Source organism: Passer domesticus, chromosome 4, assembly GCF_036417665.1.
Source record: "Passer domesticus isolate bPasDom1 chromosome 4, bPasDom1.hap1, whole genome shotgun sequence".
NCBI classification, from domain to species: Eukaryota; Metazoa; Chordata; class Aves; order Passeriformes; family Passeridae; genus Passer; species Passer domesticus.
In genome coordinates, this window is record NC_087477.1 from 47,400,176 (window position 1) to 47,418,866 (window position 18,691).

The following is an 18,691-nucleotide window of genomic DNA, read 5'->3' on the forward strand; positions in this document are numbered from 1 at the left end:
GAATTTGTTTGATTCTGTTAAAAGTCTCAGGAACACAGCAGACACAGCTCCTAATCAGTATTCAGGAGAGGGAAATGGACTCTGAAAAGGAGAAAGAAAATCAACCTGAAGCCATATTGTTGATGGGAGGCCACCTTGACTCTCTGACAAGTATAAAGAATCTTTGTGTCATGTGAAATCTCTTCAGAGTAATTCTTCTGAAGTAGTGAATTTGAGAAGAACCAGGGGACACCAGTCCAAAGATCACATTGAAAATGAATTATTCATTTCCCTGCTTGTTAAAATCTTATTTTCAATCACAGGTACATGATCTTCAGTTCTTCATTTGTTTGATGAACTGTGAAAGAGCAAACCCTCTAACTCATTTCTTGAAGTGTTTTGGGGTTTTTTGGACTGTGCTTGATCCTTGAGAGGAACAGATGAGAAGGAAAGAAAAATATATTATTAAATTTATTTGAAGGTGGGTAGTACACTTTGCTCTCTAGCTGTGGCTAAAGAGCCAATAAGAAAGGCGTAAACCAATGCCTTTCTCTCTTGATGCAGGGGGTGGGGATGTGTTGGGGGAAGGAGAAGGACAGAAGGGTTTGGACAATACTCTTAGGCACATGTTGAAACTCCTGGGGATTGTGCTGTCCCAGGGTCCCAGGCAGAGAGCTGGACTCAATGATCTTTGTGGGTCCCTTCCAACTTTAGCTTATTCTGTGGCATAAAAATGTACAACATGATACCATCCTAGGTTGTGTCATGTTATAAAAGATAGCTAGGATCCAGTTTAGACTGTTAGATTTGAAATTGATCTCAGCATCCTAGATGTCTCATGCCCTTGACATTACAGGTACTGATTCTGGACCTAGCAACACTGACAACAGTGGACTAGGAGATGTGCTTTTTCAAGTTGGAAAATTACCTCATTTGCGAAACAAACTAAATACACACAGCAGTGAATTCAGAGTCTACCAATGTTTTCCTCACTAACATTCTTTGATAGTCAACATTAATTACCTTCAAGTCCTCTCAAAGGGCTCATTATCTGTGCAGCTAAATGATATGTAGAGAATATAGATAGATATAGATGTATATTTTAAATTAAAAAATACAGATAGTTTTGAAAGTACACACCAGTACTTCAGACTACTGGATAAAAATCAAGTCTTCCTCTGTCTGGTAACTGCTTGGAAAATCCCTAAATTTTACTTCATTGTAGCATTCATTGATAAGGCAGAGTAGCAGTGCTGTGAAGTGTGAATGCACAGGCATGCATATATCTTGAGCATTTCACAAAATCTCAAAGATTTTACAAATCATTTTGATATATCAATTCTGCAGAAATTTGAACTGTGGTAACAAAAATGTAATTCCTTTAAATAAAACATTTATTGACTCTTTCTGGGGTTCCTTCATTCATCCTTTTGTAGCTGAGTACTTGTTAATTAAAGACCAGCTTATTACTTCATACTGCTAAGGAAAAATTAATAGGATGTAAGGGTGATATCTCAAAAAAGCAATGTACCATACTAATTTGAAAAACTCCTTTTCCATTTGATGAGTGATGCATAGCTTAGCTCTTGTAGACCACCATTACTGACAAAAAAAAAAGTAACAGGTCTTGATCTATTCTGTCTTGAGACTGGGATGTGATCAATTTCAGGTTTCTTACGCCTCTTGTAGAGCAATATTGATTTCACGAAAACATCCTTTCAAGTGTTTGTCTAAGAACCAGCTGTGCCCATAACTAGTTTTAAATATCTGGGTCTAAACATGTTTTATTATAAGGTCACTGATGGAATGTAATGTGAAAGAAGGAAAAGAATGAGTGGAAATGTCTTGTGCTTACTAAGAAATTGCAGAGTTCTTCAGTTAGTGATATGTGAGGCAAGGCAAAGAAAAGTGCAAGATACAATGTAGAACACATTTGCACCTTCTCTGTACAAGAAAGACTTGCTAGACTGAATCAGCAAAAGAAAAAAGAGTTCCTAATGAAGCATGTGTTAGGCTTTATGGGCAGTATGATTATTTGTTGAGAGGATTAAACTTCATACAGGATTTTGTACACTTAATTGGAAATGAGGAGTTCACTCCTACATGCTGCTGTATTTACTAACTTCTGGTGAGGACATCAGAAATCTGTTCCACCAGGGTAAGAAATTTTGGTTTTGTCAGGATGTTGCTGGAAATTATACATTATTCCACAAAGTGGATGGAGAAATTCCTTTATTTTATTTTCTTAGAGAACACATCATTTTCTGTTTTAAATTCTGCGGATTGATGCTTACACTAGAATTTGCTGAATAATTAAAATTTTGAAGATTTTTTTTAAGCTAAAGAAAAAAACCCAGTCATTAGTACTACTTGGGGCAATTAATCCAGACCTAAGTTGCACAGGTAAATCAATTAAAATAACTGTGGTTTCTTCATCTCACAAAAGATCTTAATTTTCCTTTATCTGGTCCTGCTCTAAACTCTGTGGAAGCCAAAGGAAACAGTTTCTTTAAATTCAGTATATTTATTTTTTCATTCAAGGTTGGCCATCCCTGTCTGTACATTAAAAGAATGTCTTATGATCATTTCTTTCTGACTGCTGTGCCTGGCCATATATGCTGTGTGTAAACATTTGCATTTTAAGTATTGTGGCTCCCCCATTATATGCACACATCTTTGCTTGCTAGTGGAACTTCCTGCTCCATCCTGGGGGCTTTTTGCCTTGATCACCTAGCATATGTTGGTATAGAAGTTGCCATTCTTAGACCTAAGCAGCAAATTGCAGGGTGTCGTCACTTTCATGTTGCTTTGGAGGCAAGGACCAAGAGATCATACTAACAGTTTGGATCATGTCTATGCTTAAACTGTAGATATCTGCCAGAAAATGGTGCACTTTCTTATTCATTTCTAGATTATTTCCACAGCTTGTGAGTAGAAGGGCTGTTTGCTTGGCAGAGAATACTTAATTCATCAGTCTTGGAGCTAAAGTTCATAATAAGACTGACAACTTTTTACATGAGAAAGTATGTTTACTAAAAATGCTTCTTTGTTAAGATCTTGGCTTTTCAGTAAAACTTTATTAGTTTAAAATAATATCATCTCTTTCTTTCCATGTATGATTTCATCTCAGTATTTTCAATATGTTTATGAAAATCTACTTGCACTGTGAATACCAAAGTTAAATGTTAGAATTGGTCTATACCAGTGTTTCCATAAAATACTAGAAGTTTTTGCAGAACCTGCCAGTCTTGACTGAATGAGGGTTGGGAACTGATTCATACATTCATCTTCTCCACTCACATTCTGCCTCTGAGGTTTTTTTTTATTTAATCCAGAGGCTTGCCCACAAGAGACCAGAAACCTTTGCATATAATCAATTTTGTTCGTTTCTGTATGGCTTCTACCTGTTTACGTTACAAATGAATAGCTGACTTGTTCCTCATAAGTTATTACTTGGTACTTGAAAATATTGATTTGTTTCATGTTATTTCTGTTTTAGAGCTTACATAGGCTTTCAAAAAAAGTTATCTATAAGTATCAGGATTCTAAGATTAAAAAACAAAAGCATGCAAATCTCCACAACTTCATCTAACAATAAAATTGAGTGGTTGCTTAATCAATAGAAGAGAAATAGGTAACTTTGGCAAGCATTGTCAACTCAACTGAAATACAAACAGAAAAAATTTATAAAGCCTTTCTCAGCAAGTCAAGAAGGAGAAGGAAACATTTTAGAGCATGAAGTAGGTATTAAAGAAATTGGAGGCTTAATTCATACTGCCACCTTTTTTTACAGTTGGTATCCAAAATTGGGCCACTTAACCTGGATGGTATTTAACCTTATTGCTTGTATATCTCTGTTGTGAGATAACAAAATAGTCATAGAATTTTTTAATTTCATCACCTTGACTCTATTTTTGCTTTTTATTTTTCCTTTGCAGTTTCAGAATTTATATACTCTGTTTCTTTTAATCATGAGCTATTTCACATAACTTATCCTGTTGTTGTGTTTGAAATGTGGAATGGGATATGTCATTTTCAAAATGTGAAATAGTAGAATGGTAATGTGTTTTAGGGTGTTTATCTGACTTAGAAGAATCAAGCTCATGTTTGACTAGCGAAGACTTTGATTTTAAATATGTATTTATACAACTTTCATTTAAGTGAGGCAACCTTCATCAGAGAGTTTGGAGGATCCAGAATTATGCCAAAAGTACTGGTGAAATAAAAATTAAAATAACAAATATAACACAAAACATTTTAGATTACATTTATATAAGAAGAAATAGAGGATGGGATAAGCAGGTATAAAAAGACAGTGTAATGTTTTCATCTCTTTTGATGTATTCAGCAGAATCTTTTGCTGACTGTGGTTTTCATCAGTGCTCACCCCAGATATAGATTAGCCATAGGTGCTGCAGTCACAGCAGCAGGCCAAGTCTTCTACACTACAGATAATAAGTTAGAGGAGCCTCTGCATATGAATAATGGAAAAGGTTTGAGTGGTTCAGTGAGGGGAAAAAAAAGGCAATGCAAATGGATTCCTCTACTTACAGGTTTTAGGGTTCATTTCTGAAGATTTTATCCTAACAAATTGGTTGCATTTACAAGCCCAGTAAAACTTAAAGCTCTGTTACTACACTGCATCTGTTCTTGGTACAATGGTTTATTTTAAAGCATTTAAATACTACTTGTCAAGTAAATTACATATCTGAGAAATACAACCAAGTACATTGGCTGGAATACAGTCTGAACAGCTTTGAATTTTAAGCACTGTGATATGTGGTATATCAGAAACTTGGTAATGAAAAATGTCCTTATCCTGGTGAAATGTTCATATTCATTGCTACTCTGGTTCTAACTTGTCCCCTCATCCCCTCACTCTGAAATTGTTGGGGGAAAGAGGTTCCTATTTTCTTGGGATCTCTCCTAATTTTTTCTTGTCATGTTAGTCTTCATATTTTTGAGGGTTGTTTTTTTCATTTTTGGAACCTGGAGAGAAAAATGGAGTCTCACTGACAAATTAATGGACAATATTTATGCTTTTAGGCAGTAATACTTAAAGGGTATGTTTAAATTTATTGCTTGTTATCTCTGTTGTGAGATAACAAAGCCAGTAGCAGAGTAAATTTGAACATCTTGATCCTTGTTCTTCAGACTACAGTAAAATAAACTGATCTGCTTTACTATAATACACACTGTGAATCAAAAAGTATGGTACTTTACCATTCAGAAATCTCAGATGCTGCTTCACAGAAGTTATCCTGTTACTTCAGAATTTCTAAAGGTTACTGAAGTAACATAAATAAGTATTTAATTTAGAGTTAATTTCACTATCAGTCTTACTGTGATATGGGAAGCTCGAATGCACAATGCAATGCAGTCATTCTTTCAGTCATTGGTGGTAAAGGAGCAAGAAGTCAACAGACATCAAAAGGTAATTTTGGTCATACTTGGGACTTCTGCACATAATTTCACACATTGGCATGAATACCTAACTTTATTCTGATTTGTCTGCATGGTTGCTGCTGTAACAGGAGGCAAAAAACCCCCACAAATCAAAAAGGTATAATTGTGTTCCAGAATGTTCTCTGGGGTTCAACTCTAAACTACTATACTAAAAGCATAGGCCTGCATAAAATAGCAATTAATAGAGCTTAAAGACTAGAAGATAATATGAATATTCCTAGATATTAAAAGGCTACGCAGCTATTGATAGTAGAACAGCTTGAATGCATGAAGAGACACAGCTGAGGTGATAGTAAGAAGCAACATCTTGAGCTTAAGCCAATAAAAAAACATAAAAAATCCTACCGATTGTCCTGATCCTGTTGCTACTAGTTTCCTATCCCATTACAGAAAAGAACAAAGTGCTGAAGAACTTTTCTTGTTCTTTTACAATAAAGATTAATGATACTCACTTAACAATATATTTTAATACTGAGTTTCTTAAGCCTAGTGTTCTAAAGTGGCTGAAGGGCAAGTGAAGGGTCAGACTAATTGACAGCTTTAATCTGCTGTGGCTAGATTGAAGAACACAAATGGCACTCAGTAATGTGGTAAAATAGAAAGACCAGGCTCCAACTTGTCCCAAAAGATATCTGAAGATATCAAGATGAAAGGTTCTATTTGACCTGGTATTTTTCTTTTTTAAAGCAAAGTATTATAGATGAAGGATTTTAGGTACTTTGAGTACTTCTAGAGAAACAGAAGTGTTTTGTAATTGATTTCCTTTAAAGTAATACAAAAGGCATGAAATGAGACAAAGTCTGAAACTCACTGCTTCAGACATTTTTGGAACAAGAGCACTGGCTTTTCTTTGGTGTCATAGGACAGCACTAAAATCATCAGATTCCAGTAAGGCAAATTGATGTTTCCCCTCACCCCCCGACAACTGTCTATCAAAAAGAGCCAGAAGAAGGGAAGAACTTGAAGAAAACCTTAAGTTTTTTTTTGTTATAAACACTGGGAATTACTTGGATCGTAAGAAGGTAGGGAAATCAGGACCTTTACAACATTTTCAGTTTCAAAAACTTAGTATTCTGGAAACGCTTTTTTTTTTTTTTTTTTGAGAGCTCTCCAAGTAAAAGCTGTTTTTCAGCTTCATCTTGGTCATCAGCCAGGAGGTGGTTGCAGGTCTCTTTACTTTCCTCACAGTTCCCATATATACATTTCTCTGTCTATAAGAGCTCTTGGACTGTAGTGTAAGGACTGTTCTGGACTAGATACCTTCCAAAATCTTGACTAAATCAAAATTCCTTTTATTTACTGCTAAGTGCTGATACTTCACTTGCTTTCAGAATGGCCATATGTGTTTTTCTGCTTTGCTTTATCTATCTGTCTCCCTTTGGTATTAGGTCTGAAACTGCTAGAATATCAATATGCCATTTTCTTTGTCCCTTGTTTGTTGTTTGCTTGGCATCTCCTTTTTGTTTTTATTATCAGTCTTAGCTGAGTCTAAGAACTGCACGTCAAGGATGATACAGCTAATAAAATATATAGTTGTTTCCTATAACTTGCTTTTGTTCTTTAAAAAAACAGAATTTTTCCTTCTGGTTGAAGAACTTCTGTATTATTTTCAGGAGGCGGGAATTTTATTCAGATGAAGATTAATTAAGACAAATAGTCTTTCTTTTCTCATCATTTCAATTGAATGTAAAAATGGTGACTGATTTCCCCCTCCCCCCATATGTCCTTTTCCTTACTGTTTCTTATAATGAAAAATGTAATATCAGTAATGAAATGGAATATGGGCAGGAAAGTACTCACACCTGTGTTTGTGATAGTATGAAGAGTTTAATGGAGATGGAAAGCTCATTATTGATAATATTCAGCCAATTTGTATTTAATAAAAATGCTTTTTTCCTGTAGTAAAATTGCAGTTTCAATAAGTTTTTTGAGACATAAGACTGATTGAATGTTGTCTATACTTACTGCTTTGAAGAAATGGCTAATTAAGAAGACATCATGACCCTTTTATTCAAGGCTAAATTCTGCTCAGTTAAAAGGAGTTATTTCCCATATTAATTGAGGAAAGATACAACACTATAATTCATTTTGCAGGCAACATAAGGTGGGAATTGCATCTACTTGGACCATAATCTGACACAGATATACTGATAAACAGTACTTAAACAAAAACTTTTACTTCAGCATTTTATAAATTTTCTTTTTTTCTTACAAATGCTTCTCTCCTTTTACATTATGTAACTCAGCTGACACTGCATACTGAGAAAGCCAGGTATTGAACTTTTTAATATACTCAAAATTGTTAGGTTTTAAATGTTGTCAGAAATATTGAATATATGAAAACAAAGCAATCCAAAGACAAAAAAAAAAAAAAGGGATACTTTAAAATGGATTTTGTTTTAATTGATTTTTACTTTTAAAAGTGAATTTAGTGTAGGATCCAACTCTGCTTTGTTTAAGGAACTTCAAAGGATCAATGCTTGGTATTTTAAGTAGGTTGTATAGAAACCTGGTTCCTGACTTTTTGCTTTAATGTTTTTCAGAAGTCTGTTATCAGCTCTTTAAGACTAGATTTCTTCCAAATAGACAATAAAATTGACAGTAAGTATATGAGTATACGAGGGTATGTTGGCATAAACAGGAAGGAATCTGGGGTTCCAAAGTGCATCATGCTTACACAATGTATGGAAGAGTTTAAGATGGAATGATTTTGGAAGATCTTTACCCCTGGGTGAATTTAATTAGCAGGCAGAAACATTACAATAATAGGGAATATATTTAATTCCCTTTATAGCTGTCCCCACTGTCCTTTGCTATCCTCAGGCACTCACAAAACAGAAAATCTGATAAAAACCTTCTCTTACAGTTTGTCTTCAGGAAGAGCAGTTATGAATTGTTCATAACTGTTCATTAGCCTGAGCTCTTGAACTCCATTAAAATGCTTCCGTAACATTTCATTAAAAAAATTAAAGAAGAAATGAGAAATTAAGCGAAAAACTAGTATGAGTTAGAAGACATTAACATCTGTTGAGCTCAGGCTTTAGGTTATAGTAAGAGGCAAAGAGAAGACAGAATACAATCATAGTGCATCAAGGGATTGACAAAAGAGAAATAGGGTGAGTACAATATTTGGTACATGAGAAAAAAAAAATGGTACCTGTACAAACTTATACAGTTTTAGAAAAGCAGTGATGCAAGTGGAATAAAGTAGAACAGAAATAAGTAAGGAACTAAGCTTATAGTGACTTCAGCCAAGTACTTAAATGCTGTTGCAAGAAGCTTTGCATAGACAAATATTTTGGGTTTGTGGCTTCTTTTTCTTGAAGAGGATTGTAGTATGGTACGTGTGTTTTTGCTTTGGGGTTCTTGGGGTTTTTTTTGGGTTTTTACTTGTGCTTATTATTTGACCTTAGGCATGAAATTCTTCAAGCTAATAGGATCTTATACTGTAATATTCTTGTTAGAAACTGCAGTTTTGTATATTGTGTTCTGCATTTCAACCATAGTATGAACCTTTGCAAGATTTTTAATCTTATTCCACAGAAAAGTAATATGTTAAGTGATAACTAGTGGGATGTAGTATGTGAAGGCTGCCTATTTTAGGCTGGATGTTTGTGTTAGAAATATACTATTCTTAGATGTGGAATTAATATGAATATTTGCTTCAAGAAGTAGCTTGACACCTGTGGAGTGAAGAGGCTGGACTTTATTTTTATATGTGCTTTAACTAAGGAATTGTTTGAAAAGGTATTTTATATTTCCAAATCCTGCAAGTCAAATAATGACAAGTGCAAGATTTATTTAGGATTAATTAAAAGCATAGGTTGCAATTGTGAACTAATAATGGAAAGCCAGACTGCCTAGCTCTTTCTGCCAAAACAGTCACCATTCGACGTGACTTCGCAAGGATCTAATACTGGTGGATATACTAGTTTATAATCAATGCATTTTATCAAACATAAGAAAGATGGTCCAAATAATTATATTTAAATCCTGCCTTTGTGTGTTGATTAGTGATTTCTGACTCTGTTTATCTGTATCTTGACAAGACTCATAGACCCACAATCCCACTGGGATTTCTTTTCTGCCCACTGGAATATGCCTGATCTCAGTCTCTTCTCACAAGGAGAATTTCCACTAGTCCTCTTTCAGGAGCTTTTGGAAGGACTCCATCTTAAGAAATTGCAGACCTTGACCTTAATTTCAGCTTCCTGATCAGCTGTGCAATTTCACTTTGATGTGGTGGTGCCAAAGCTAGGTATCGGAACGTCAGTGGTTTCTTTAGCACTGTCATGCTAGCAGGAGCTGTGAGAAGCACTGGAGACTGTAGGACAGGGATAATGTGACAGTGGCAATATCAGGCAGGAGAAGGCAAAGGCTAAAGCTTGGCATGGAGTGAAAAGGGTCAGTTTCCAAAAAGGTCATCTCATGTCCTCAGCTCCCACTAAGGAAGTGAACACCATCACTGGTGTTCTGCAAAGCAATGTGATCCCAATAAACAGGTTGGATATGCTCCAGATTTCCCAGAGAAGTTTCACTGGAATTCAGCCCATGCCAGTGGGAGGGAAGAACATCCTGCACACATGTTCTGAGGCGTGAGACCTTGGTTTAGGCTAAAGAATGTCAGGGAACTGACAGGAGACCCCCAGTCTCTGAAGAGGTGTCTAGAGGATGATGAGCTCCAAGAACCCTGATGGGAGCCCTGCAGAACCTCATCCATAGGACTAATTGGTCTCTTTCCTCTTCGCACCAAGCATCTCATGGACTAGAAAAGGAATGCTCTGGAGAGTTTCTGGTCAATGTTTGGATAATAGCTTTTCCCCACATCTCTCCCAGGGCTGTTCTCAGCTTTGGTGCCCTTGGACAAAGAGATCTGCCAGGTGGATGTTGTCAGCATTGCGGGACAGATCAGACAGCAGCCACAACAAGCAGTGCTCTGGGAAAATCAGCACCCTGGTGAGCCTGGCAGGCTCTTCAGTCCCAGCCTGGCCTGGTGGATGACAGTCCCAGTGTCCACAAGAGTGGCTTTACATCCCTTTACCAAAGTGCTGAGGTTTCCTACTAATTAGTACTATTAATCACTAAGGCTAATTACACAAATACAAAGAATACAAAATAAGGATGTTTTCAAAATTAAAATAGGGTGTCAGGTTTTTCCTTCAACTTTGTATAGTAATCAAGATACTACTGATGTATCTATTTGCATAATAGTAAGCAATATGCCTTTTTATTTCTTTAATCATCTGACTTGTAACTTATTAAGCAGCAAGTTAAATTTGACCATATATCAATGTGCTCATATTGTTTGAGTGTTACAGGAAGAAAAATGCACATAGAAATGCTGGTTTTTGCAGTGTTATTCCCTGTCTGTCCAGAGGAAATGCATAATACCCTCCTGAGACTTAGAGAATACAGGTGAGAAAGCTAGAGAAATAATAGCTATTGCACCAGAATGCTGCCTAAAAGACTAAAGGAAGGTGGGAAAGTGTAACAATGTTTTAAAAAATGGATTTAGAAAGCATTATTTCATGACAGCACCATGATTACTGAGAAAGGTACTGCTAACAAATTAATTCACTTTTCCGGGCTGCATTGAAGGATGGTTATAGATTTGATATTTACTACTTCAAATTTCTCATATAAAAAGATAAGATGAGCAAGAGGCCAAAAATTGAAAAATAAAAAAAATATTAAAAAAGCAGCAAACATGCACATATTTTTTTGCACTGGTTCAGTGTCATCTTTGCACTTCTTTTCATTGCCATCATGACTATTGACAGAAAGACTTATCTGAGCATTTAACATCTCTGGTTGAATTTTTCCTGTCGTTATATTTTTTACAAGACTTTAGAGGTATGACCTCTGTCCTGATAATCTTATTTTTGCTTTGGTTCTCTCCAGTTACATATCTCATCTACTCTGCAATTGACTGACAGCTACCTTTCATTGGTTGAATAGATAATTAGGTGATATAAAATGCAGACTGGCCACAAAATGATCTCTGTAGGAGTGGTATATAGCCACAGAATTTAAGGGCTGCTTGGTATGTTAAGAACATGGAGATGTGTATTGCTGTGTTAAAATTAGGTACGCTTATCTAGTACATGAGTGTGCATGTTAAATTTGAAAGAAGGCTTTAGTTGATAGTGCCCTTTGTTTAAGCAGGTGTTAGCCAAAATAATAGCCTATTGTGATGTGACTTGTCCTCTATAATACATTTTCCCCTTTCCTACAAGGTGCATTTGGGACTACAATAGTTCTACTTTAGAATAATTTGTGAGTATAGCAATAATTAATGGAAGTTTCAGAGGGTGTCATTGAAAAGGTTTCCTGTGTGTTCAAAAAATGTGAGATAAATTGAAAAGTAGCATTCCAATGTCAACAAGATGGCATGAAATGGATCTGTACTTGCATGATTCACTTAAGACTCAAACAATGAAAGACTACAGGTACTCTTCTCTTAAAACTCTTGTAGTATTACTTTGTCCCCTATTAATCCAGTGTGTTTGGTTTTGCCTTCCTTGTACTTCCCCAGGTTCTCTGGAGAATAGTTTTCCAACCCATTGTAGTTGAAGAAAATTCTGTGATTTTACATCAGTGTATTTTGCTGCTTTGTTTTGAACTAACATGAGAAAAGAAAAATCTAAAAATTAATCTAGGCTTTTAAAAAATAATTATTTTGAGATCAAATAAGAAAATTAAACCCAAATTATATTGAGAGCAAAATAATGTTTTAAATTTATATTTTTTTTCTGAGATAGGAATGGGCTCTTCAGTTTTATAAACACCTGACTTCAATCTTTAATCTGCAGAAGGCATTTCCTTGCACAAAATTTCATTTGAATGGAAAAATATAGCTGCATTCAAATAAAACTGTATATCATAATCAAATTCTGCAAATTCCATTAAAATTCTGTTTTATTTAACTTCTAGCTTAAAAGTGTTTGTACAAACAAAGAAGATTTTAGGTGTTATACTAGGTGAAATTGGACAGAATTAATATTTTCCACTGTCCAGGTGCTCCTATTCTTTCTGTGAAGCATCTTTGTAAAATCCAGCGTGATGTGCACTAATAATTATATTAGCTTAAAAACTAAAAAATTCAACAAAATTTTTCTACCATGTGTTGAATGAATAGATTCCATCTGTGCTACATAAATGTACAAGACAAACTCAGTTTTCTTATTTACACTGACATAAGTTAATGCTACCAGTAGTGAACCATGTTGTTCTTGTGGACTTGGGAACCTAAAGTTAAAGCTACTTGAAATTAAATAAATACACAAAATAAATGTACAGTCACATATATGCACATGTGTAGAAATCTATGACTCTTCTCCCAGGAAAAATAAAATTTTCAGCAGCTAGGCTTTTTATTAATGGAAAGGTATCTTCGCTGCATGATAAATATTTATTCTTTCACTCTTCTGAATTTCATTGTAGTGAAGCAGAAATACTTATGTACTTAAAGCTCTTACTCTTAATTTTAGAAATTGCTGTGGAAGAATGGAGTAATTAGTGAGTTGCATAGGAAGATGTATATGTGCAAGACAGCACTGAAGCAAAATTAGGCCTAAGCACATCTTGAGACAGGGAAAAAAAGGAGTAGTACTTATTCAGAGCAATAAGTTCTTGGGATGAAGGACAGGAGAAAGGAAGAAGAAGATGGATGACTTCTTTGAATCTAGATGCTGTTATCAGGAGATTTATCCCATTCTTGGTTATACCATTCATCAGTGTCAAGCTGGAGACTAGTGGTGCTTATTGCTACCCATTATTGATCAGTGGAACTGACAACAGATTTATAACTGGACATGATTACATGGCTCCAGACAAATGAAAATATCACACCTCTCCTTCCCCCATCCTCCAGTCAGGAAGTCATCCTCATGTTCTGTAGTACGTCTGATGGAATGGTAAACCCAAACTTGGTTTAGTACAAGATAGCCTTTTTAAACAAAAAAAAAATTATGTAAACTAAATTGCTGTATGCCTAGTAAATTCACAGTTGTTTATATCCTACTAACAAGACAACCTAACTCTCCCAATAAATCATAAAAGAGAAATAATTTCAGTGACTCTTTCAAAACATTGTTTCTGGACACAGCTACTTGTACTGACCAGTGGAAAAATCACACAATCTCAATTTACAATAATGTTGTCTGCTATGGTGCTCTTTTCACAAACACAAGAGCACATACATGCAAAAAAAAAAAAAAAAAAAAGAGTGAATTAAAAGAAAACAAAGAAAAATAGTCCAGAGAGACATGACCCAGAATTATTCAGAATTATTATCCTGGTAGACTTGGTCCTTGTTATGTCTTTAATGGCAAAAACTGTTCTCCAACATGCAGATAGAAAGCTGCAATTTCAACACTGAGTCTGGGGGTAGCATTTTTTCTTTGTGATGTGAACTCTGAAGGACATAGGTAATGAGTGAGTTTGTAGACTGGTTTCTGTTGAGATGTTTATTTCAGATATTGTTGATAATTTTCTGTGTTGTTCTCAAGACCTATGTCAGTCTATTCAGGCTAAACAGCCACTTTTAGTGTCCATATGGACATTTGAATCTCTCCTGTGACAAGGTTCTGAATTAGTTATCCACCTCTGTGTGTACAAGTAGGTTAAGTTGTTTCCAAAGTACTTTCCCATGTACAAGTTTAAAGCAAATGCTTTGTCTGTCATTCTGCTGACAAAATGTATGAACCTAACCTCTTCTGGACTTCTCAACAACTAACAGACAAACACAGCAGAACAGCACATCTTTTTTCCTCAGAAATAAAAGTATATCTGTGCTAGTTTAACACATTCAGTGCTTCTTCTGATGTTTTCCCAGTTCTCCAGTAGGAATTCAACTTTTCATGTCATCCAAGATTTCTGTAATTATGCTGTTTATTGTAATATTAGACAAGATCCACATGCTACATGTACATGTCTTGCCTTTTTACTATTTTTTTTGGTAATAGCTATGCATACTGCTGTTCATGTCCTCTCCAACCTGCCTTCAGGAAGAAAAAAATTCTTGTCCCAGATATTGTTTAACTACACCAATCTTAAGAGTTCTAATATGAACTGCATCACCAAACTGATATTTTCCTCTTAAATTTACAAATTATTTTTCTGTACTCAGCTGATGAACATAGTTGTTTGTATCAACTGATTTATCTAACAAATCTGTTGGCCACTTCTTCATTAGGTGTTTGGAAGTAAAACACATAAAATCATATTTCTACATGCAAGGACCCAGATTATTTCTGTGTGTTCTGGGTATATCAGTTCCCATTCTAGTGCCTGCTGTCATGTTTTCCTCCCACTTGCAATCAGACTTGAGTCAAACATAAATTTTGGTGATGAGTCTCTTTGTGTATTAAATGGAAACTGTTTCACAGTTCTTTTTTTGTATCTCTCAGTGCTTCCAGATTCCTGTGCAGAGCTTACTGACATCAGTATGGTTTGGATTCTCAACTGGAGAGTGCAGAACCAAAAGTTCAGGTTGCAACACTGACAGCTGAGGCTCAAAGTAAGGCTATTTTTTTTTTTTGTTTGGTTTGCTTTGGATTTTTTATTGTTTGCCATTCTGAGATAAGGTTTGTGTTCTGCTTAAGGCAACATGAATTCAAAGTGTAAGACAGGCAACTAGGATATGGCATAGTATGTTCTAGGTAAATTTACAATAGCAATACCTCTGGCAGATGTAAAAGTGAAGCTCTGTCAACTCCGATACATGCACAATTGAGTGAAATGGAAAAGAACATATGTGATTGACAGTACTAAAAATCCTAAATGTTCTTTAGTCTCTGTGGTGTCAACTTGATTTTTTTTTCTTCATTGTAGTTTTCTTTGTTAAGAAGAAATATTTAGATTATTTTTTTGTTTGTTTGTTTGAAGGGGCTATTTTGTTATTTTTTGGGTTTGGGGGGAATTTTTTGGTTTTTTTGTTTGGGTTTTTGGGGTTTTTTGAGTTCTTGGGGCTTTTGGTGGGGGTGTTGTTGAGGTTTTTTTTGGTTATATAATTTTTTTACAAAAAGTTTTTAGATAATGAGAGCTGAACACCATCTCTTATTTTTGTAGGAAAGGGTCACAGTAAAATTAATTACTTTTAAGTTTACACCATAATAGTGAGAATGAATTCTGAGCATAATTAGTTATATATCAGAGTAAAACTGAGCTAATGAAATACTCAGTAATAAGGCAATATTGTGATGGAATAACAAGTTTTGTCTTGGACATATTTCTCCCATTGCCTTTAGTATGTCTAGGATCTCCATCAGAGTAAATTATCAGGGAGCTCTGACAGCTGCCAGGTCTTGAGCAAGTCACACAGTTGAGACATGTTTGACCTTGAATAATCTCATCCTATGCTAATAAAGAAAATAATTCCAGCATTCATAGAAAACTTCTCAGGGGATTTTTTGTTTGTTTTATTCCTCTTTCTAAAGAACTTCCAGATAAATCTTCAAAACCTACTGTGGTTTTTAGAAGTGCTTTGAGAATACTGACCGTCAAAGAAATATTTGGCACTGAAGAGGTCTAAAGTCTGCAGCAGTTGCTAAGAGTTCTTTTGACTGTGTAACTAAAGGCCATGTTTATAGTGACTGCTTATTTTTCTCATTGCTAATCCTTGTGTTTGATTTACCACAACCGATTTTGTTCACTCTCATAACATGTTTTGTATGGAGTTTTACATCTTCTACAAGAGATCAACTTTTGAATCTTTGTTTATTTCTGTCTTTTTTGCTGTGGTAAATGATACTGTGAGGACTATTCCGTGCAATTGGTAAAAGATGCATTTATCACTTACCTACCTGGATTCTTGTTTCTCTTTTAAGATAGTTTTCAGCTTGGAATGTCTCTGCTCCTTTATGATCAAAACAAGAATGATCAGCTTGCTGCTCTGATGACCTAATTGATAGCATAAAAGGAGGAAAACAAAGTATGTGGTCATATCCTTAAAATTAACTTTCAATTATTATGCTTCATAGAAATCTATGTTTAACTGTCTAAGGAGAAGGTTTGCTGAGAAATGTGGAGGTTGAAGAGCAACTTGGGTAACAGCCAGTTTATGATCAGCTAACTTTGAAATTCAGTCTTCAATCAGGCTCATTTAAATAATAAAAAGTAACAGGCATAAAATTGAGAATTAGTAGTATGCCTAAAAAAACCAACCTGGTTTCAATCTAAGCTTTAAAAATTTAGTTTAGATTTTAATTTAGTTTAGCTTTGTCAGCTTACCCCCTTCCCAAACCAGTATTGCTAAAATCATATTTCTAATTTGTTTTAAATTACAACTCCTATTTTCCTCTCATGTGGAGATTTTCCAGGTTAATTTTGTTAAATTACCTCTGAAGTATTTTGGATGACAGTTCTAGGTAGCTGAGGGTCACTTCGCTTTCTAGACAATGGTGCTACAGTGATAGAAAACAGTGGCAGGGACTATGCAATTATTTGAGTTGCTTTACTCTGCAAGATTCTCAAAAGTTTCATCTCATGACTGGAGAGGTACAGATGTACTTGTAAATTTCTTGCTGGTAGCAACAGTGATAAATTATCTCCAGAAACAGATATTACATATAAATGGTGCTTGAAATGAAAATCACTCCAAATATTTGGTAGTGTTTTTTCTTGTGCTCTAATTTCATTGTGGGGTTTTATTTTTTTCCTTCTTAGCTTTCCTCTTGGGTCAAATAGCTCAGTAGTCTTATTCTGTCAGCAGTCAGTCAGGAAAAATTGTATGAATCAGGATCCTACTAAACCCAAGCTTCTCTTACTACCAATCACTTGCTTCAGCACTTGGTTACTATTATGTCTCAAAAAATCTTGTTTCGTTATTTGAAAAAAAATTACTAAATCTTGTCTCAACATGTTATATCTAACTCACAGCTATATTAATGGCTTGGTGCATACCTTCTAGCACAAAATATTTGTTCCTGGATGTTTACTGATAAGCTGCTTGTCTGATAGATGACTGAACAAGAAAAACAAAACATTGTTAACCTGTTCAACTTCAGGAACTGACTTATTCAGTTAATCTCCTTAGACTCCCTCTAGACTTATAAACTGTAAGGCTCTCAAAAGACGATTCCCTGATGGATCACAACTTAGATTTTCTGAATTACCTTTCCAGAAACTCACTATCCTTACTTATAGAGGCTGCAAGATCAAGTAGTAGTCTTTAATTTGTGAGAATATCTGTGGCAGTCACCAGTGTAGTGTAAGAATTTGAACTAAATTCAGACTGAGAAACCCAGACAGGTAAATAGAAAGAAGTGGAGAGGAAGGTAATGATACATAGGATAATAGACTGCTTTTTCCATTTTTTGGATGGAAACTATATTTTTTTGGGAGGTAGGGTAGGTTTTTATTGACTGTTTTTAAGTGTGATAGTATTTGTGAAATTAGTATTCCAGAACTGGTTTATGACAGAAAATACTCTTCAATAAAATTGAAAGTCTTACTTTCTTTCAGTAGAAGAATCTTTTACTTTCTATAACTAAAATAAATGAGTTGTGCTGATTGCTGCTAGCTTTTTACAAAAAAAAAACTTTGTTTGAAATGACAAATTTTTAAGGTCTAGTAAAATGTAGTTTCAAGACTCATTTGAACTGTCAGTCTCTGTAAGAATTTGTAGCTCAAGATTTGCCATTGTATTTTGTGAGTATTGTAGCTCCCTTAAGAGGAGAAAAATTATTTCCTCAGCAACTTTCTGAACGACACCTATAAGAGGACCAGCTCATTAGGTAGTGCAGATGACAAGTAAAACTACCTTCACAGTACAGTGGATTAATATGGAAAAAGTAATGTTTAAAACAATTTTAAAATCAAAACAATCCTAACTGTTCAAGGACAGAATTATTTATTTGAACATTGCCACTTCTTTAAATCTGCACATTAAAAATAGATATCCTAACTGGGATTTTCTCTCTTATAAAAATATACTCAAAATTTGTCCTTACCTATCTCACTCCAAATCAGAATTTTGAAAAAAATGTACCTTTTTAAATGCCAGACATTACTATTGTTCACAGATTCAGGTTTTTTGTTTTTTTCACTTCCAATTCAAGCCTGAGGCCTCATGCATTGATTGCTGTTGCCCTGAATGTCTGTAATTTTTCAGCTCCTGTTGTTTAAGGGGTGATAGGAACATGTGTAGGCAGGAAAAATAAAGGTCCTTCCAGTTTCTTACATCAGTCCATTGAAATAGTTTTGCTTCATCTATTTTTGGTACAGCTGTCTTACACTGCAGGAT

General features: G+C 35.0%; 1 protein-coding gene across 1 annotated transcript in view; it reads left to right on the forward strand.

The window, feature by feature from the left end:
* The window catches only part of LOC135299148 (uncharacterized), a 475,254-nt gene that overhangs the window by 397,036 nt on the left and 59,527 nt on the right, over window positions 1-18,691 (forward strand). Inside the window, exon 15 of the mRNA XM_064417695.1 lies at window positions 14,856-14,965. The gene's annotated coding sequence lies outside the window, so the exon portion shown is untranslated. The remainder of the gene's footprint in view (window positions 1-14,855; window positions 14,966-18,691) is intronic.